Source organism: Macaca nemestrina, chromosome 5 (genome assembly GCF_043159975.1).
Source record: "Macaca nemestrina isolate mMacNem1 chromosome 5, mMacNem.hap1, whole genome shotgun sequence".
NCBI classification, from domain to species: Eukaryota; Metazoa; Chordata; class Mammalia; order Primates; family Cercopithecidae; genus Macaca; species Macaca nemestrina.
Window position 1 is genome coordinate 176,750,208 of NC_092129.1, and position 4,718 is coordinate 176,754,925.

At 42.4% G+C, this 4,718-nt stretch overlaps 1 long non-coding RNA gene across 1 annotated transcript; it reads right to left on the reverse strand.

Annotated features, from left to right (window-relative positions):
• Positions 1-1,532: 1,532 nt before the first annotated feature.
• Positions 1,533-4,177, reverse strand: LOC139363214 (uncharacterized). The gene is made up of 3 exons (XR_011623170.1): positions 3,933-4,177; positions 3,353-3,453; positions 1,533-3,043 (listed from the first exon to the last, which is right to left on the reverse strand). It is a non-coding gene; the product is annotated as an uncharacterized lncRNA (long non-coding RNA).
• Between the last annotated feature and the right edge of the window lie 541 nt (positions 4,178-4,718).

A 4,718-nucleotide genomic window follows, 5' to 3' on the forward strand; every position in this document is an offset into this window, starting at 1 on the left:
AGCCACCAGTGAGACTGGTATCCAAACCACCAGCCCTGCAATTATGCTTTAGTTTGGTGAGATACTTAGATGCTTGATTTCAAGATCAGGAGGGAATCAGAAAAAAATCAGTAGGTGGTAGTCTTCTTTATAGAAGAAAATTGGGAACATATCAGAAGGTCTTATAGGATAAAGCTATTCAATCAAAGACCTAATGAAATGCTCCAAAGAAGACACCCAGAGAACCAGTGTCTGGGGATCATGAACACACAATTATTAAATACTGGTTAGTATTTGAAAAATTTAAAAGCAAGGAATTTTGGTTTTTTTTTTTTTTTTTTTTGAGACAGTCTTGCTCTGTTGCCCAGGCTGGAGTGCAGTGGTGCAATCTCAGCCCATGGCTCACTGCAGCCTCCACCTCCTGGGTTCAAGCAATTCCCATGCCTTAGCCTCTTCAGTAGCTAGGATTACAGGTGTGTGTCACCACACCCAGCTAATTTTTTGTAGAGATAGAGTTTCACTATGTTGCCCAAGCTTGTCTTGAACTTCTGGGCTCAAGTGATCCACCCACAGCAGCCTCCCACAGTGCTGCAATTACAGGTGTGAGCCACTGCACCCAACCAAAATTATTTCTAAGTAAGATTCCTAGAAACCACAGAAGAAAAAAATCAATCAATCCAACCTCTTAAAAAAAAATTTTTTTTTTAAATGCTTGGAAAACTTATCTTCCCAACCCCTGTCACAGACAAAGACATATAGGGGTTCTTGAAAATTAATAAGAAACTGAACAAACTCAATAAAATAATGAGCAAAGATAAGATAGCTCATAGAAAAGGCTCTTCACATCAGAATCTCTGTCAACTTCTCTCATAACAAGAAAATGCCAAATTAATGGCCAGGCATGGTGGCTCATGCCTGTAATCCCAGCACTTTAGGAGGCCAAGGTGGGTGGATCACTTGAGCTCAGGAGTTTGAGACCAGCCTGGCCAACATTGCAAAACCCCATCTCTACAAAAACTACAAAAATTAGCTGGACATGATGGTGTGCACCTGTAGTCCCAGCTACCTGGGAGACTGAGGCAGAGAATCACTAGAATCCGGGAGGTGGAGGTTGCAGTGAGCCAAGATTGCACCACTGCAGTCCAGCCTGGGTGACAGAGTGAGACTCTGTCAAAAAAAGAAAGAAAGAAGAAAGAAAGAGAAAGAAAGAAAGAAAGAAAGAAAGAAAGAAAGAAAGAAAGAAAGAAAGAAAGAAAGAAAGAAAGAAAGAAAGAAAGAAAGAAAGAAAGAAAGAAAGAAAGAAAGAGAGAGAGAGAAAGAAAGAAAGAGAGAGAGAAAGAAGAAAGAAAGAAAGAAAGAAAGAAAGAAAGAAAGAAAGAAAGAAAGAAAGAAAGAAAGAAAGAAAGAAAGAAAGGAAGGAAGGAAGGAAGGAAGGAAGGAAGGAAGGAAGGGAAAGAAAGAGAGAGAGAGAAAGAAGAAAGAAAGAAAGAAAGAAAGAAAGAAAGAAAGAAAGAGAAAGAAAGAAAGAAAGAAAGAAAGAAAGAAAGAAAGAAAGAAAGAAAGAAAGAAAGAAAGAAAGAAAGAAAGAAGGAAGGAAGGAAGGAAGGAAAGAAGGAAGGAAGGAAGGAGAAAGAAAGAGAAAAAGAAAGAAAGGAAGGAAGGAAGGAAAAGAAAGGGAAAAGACCAAGTTAAAACCCAACTGAGACACATTTATTCATCTTAGTTTGGCAGGGTGAAAATGCTAACAACATATTGACAGTATCTAGGGACAGGCACATTCATCCATTGCTGGTGGGAGTGTAAACCCACACTTATATCTGTGAAAGGAGACTGGAAAATATCCACCAAAACTACAAGTGCACATACTTTCTAATCACAATCCCACTTCTAAGAATTTAAGCCTATATATAACCTCCGTATGAGTGAAATCATATATGAAGGACATTATTCACTGAAGTCTGAAAGGATTGGAAAGAACGAAATTTCCATCAAGACTGGGCCAGTTAAGCCGGGCATGGTGGCTCATGCCTGTAATCCCAGCACTTTGGGAGAATGAGGCAGGAGGATCACTTGAACTTGGAAGTTAGAGATCAGGCTGGGCAACAAGGAGACCCCAGTCTCTACAAATAATTTTTTAAAAATTAGCCAGGCATTGTGGCCTGTGCCAGAGGTCCCAGTCACTTGAGAGTCTGAGGTAGGAGGATGACCTGAGCCTGGGAGGCAAATGAGAGAGTTCCCTGGTCCCCCCTCACAGGGCATGTGACAGGGGTGCAGCTCTCTGTTTGACTGCCCACAGCAAGCTCAAACTCCTTGCAGGAGGGGGGAGCATGCAGATGGGCAGGTGCAGGAGCCAGAGCGAGCACTTTGGGCTCCAGCCCTGCAGTAGTGTAGTGTCTAGGGGTAGGTGCCTGCAACCCCAGTGTTGCAATGCTCTTTTAGTTCTGCCATCCACAGACAGCTTAAGTATTAACCAGTTCAGGGCCCCTCTGCCTTTCTGCAAGGGCAGAGGGCCAGTGTGACAGCTTTCTGTATCCCAGGTTCTTGTTTAGCATCCCAGGAGAATTGAGTCACACATGGACTTGAAGGATAAATGTAGGACTTTTACTGAGTGGTGGAAGTGGCTCTCAGTGGGATGGATGGGGAGCTGGAGAGGGGATGGAGTGGGAAGATGATCTTCCCCTGGAGTTTGGCAGTCTGGCAGCCAAACTCCTCTCAACATTCAGACGTTCCTTCTCTTCTCTCTTTATCTGCTGCATTGTTTTGCTGTTCATCTGCTTGTCTCCTCATTGCTTTGTCTCTCTCTGGAGCCTGGAGTTTGGGGTTTATATGGGTACAGGATAGGGAGTGTGATGAGCCAAAAGGCAACTTTTGGGGTGCAAAAACAGAAATGCCTGTTTCCCATTTAGGGCCATGGGTATCCAGTCTTGAGGGTGGGGCCTCTGCTGGGGAACTATCCTCTTCTACCCAGTATTTCCCTGTCTCCTGTCCATAGTAGGAGGTTGAGGTCACAGTGAGCCGTGATGATCACACCACTACACTCCAGCCTAGCCGACAGAGAGAGACCCTGTCTCAAAAAAAAAAAAAAAAAAAAAGAAGAAGAAGAAGAAGAAGAAAAAGAAGAAGAGTGGGTCAGTTAAACAAATGACACATGTAATCCAAAGGCATATGTTGGACAAATGGCAGAGATCTACATACACTGATATGAGCAAGGTTTCAACCAAATGTGTTAGCTAGTGAAATAAGCAAGGTACAGAATCATGTGAATGTCACTATTTATTTAAAAAAGAGCAAGGGAAGAATATTTGTGTGTGCTTATTTGCTTGTGTACACAAAATCTGTGAAAGTCACACAAGAAACTGGTAATATTGCTTACTTTTTGAGTAGCTTGGGAATGACGAGGATGGGAGAAAGAATTTTCACTTTATATCCTTTTGTATCTCTTGAATTTTGAATCAAGTGACTGTAATACTATTTCTAGGAAGAAAAAAAAAATTAAATACAAACAAAATGAGTAGGGCCAAAGTTGAAAAGTATAGTCACACAAACACAAAATTTTTTTAAAGTTGAGATAGTAGTCACATACCATAAAATTCACCCTTTTAAAGTGTACAGTTCAGTGGCTTTTAGTGTACAGACACAGGTGTATACAACCATCATCACTGTGTAATTTGAGAACATTTCCATCACCCCAAAGGGAAACCCTAAACCCCTTAGCGGTCACTTGCCATTCCCTCTTCCCTCTAGTCCCTGCCAACCACCAGTTTGTCCTCTGTATCTATGGATTTGCCCATTCTGGACATTTCATAAAACGAGAATCATACAATATGTCATCTTTCGTGGCTGACTTCTTTCACTCAGCATAATGTTTTCAAGATTCAGCTATGTTGTTGCATGTTGCAAAAGAACTTACTCATTTTTAAGGCTGAATAATCATCTGTTGTTTGAATACTCACATCCATTTATTAGCTGATGGACATCGGAGTTGTTTCTACTTTTCAGCTATCAAGAATAATGTTTCATCCGGGCACGGTGGCTCATGCCTGTATTCATGGCACTTTGGGAGACTGAGGCAGATCATTTAAGGTCAGGAGTTTGAGACCAGCCTGGCCAACTGGTGAAACCTGTCTCTACTAAATATACAAAAATTAGCCGGGCATGGTGGTGCATGCCTGTAATTCCACCTACTCAGGAGGCTGAGGCAGGAGAATTGCGTGAACCCAGGAGGTGGAGGTTGCAGTGAGCCGAGACTGCGCCACTGCACTCCAGCCTGGGTGACAAAGCAAGACTCCGTCTCAAAAAAAAAAAAAAAAAAAGAAAGAAAGAAAGAAAGAAAGCAAAGAGTCAAAGTTTCGCTTAAGGCAAATCTTTTCTTTCCTGTTCAAACACCTCTCACCCACCCTCCTCGGGTCCTCCCGTCTTTTCCTTTCTCCTTCTGCTGCTGCTGCTGCTGTCCTCAGATGCCCCTTCTCTCTCCCAGTCCTTCTCTCCTCTCCCTCCTACAGAACACCTTTCTTTCTTCCTTTACCATGCATTTTTTCATTCTCTCCTCTGTTTGCCAAGATGCACGATCATCATTGCCAAATTAAGTCATCCTGGAAAAAATTTAAAAACTGGCCCACCCAAGCTTTATTTAAACCATCATTTTTGCCATGAGCTCTTTGCCTGCAGGCCAAGAGGTTTGTTGAAACCCGTCCTGCCCCTAGTCTTGGGGAAGTGTGAAGCTGTGGTATTTTTCAAGC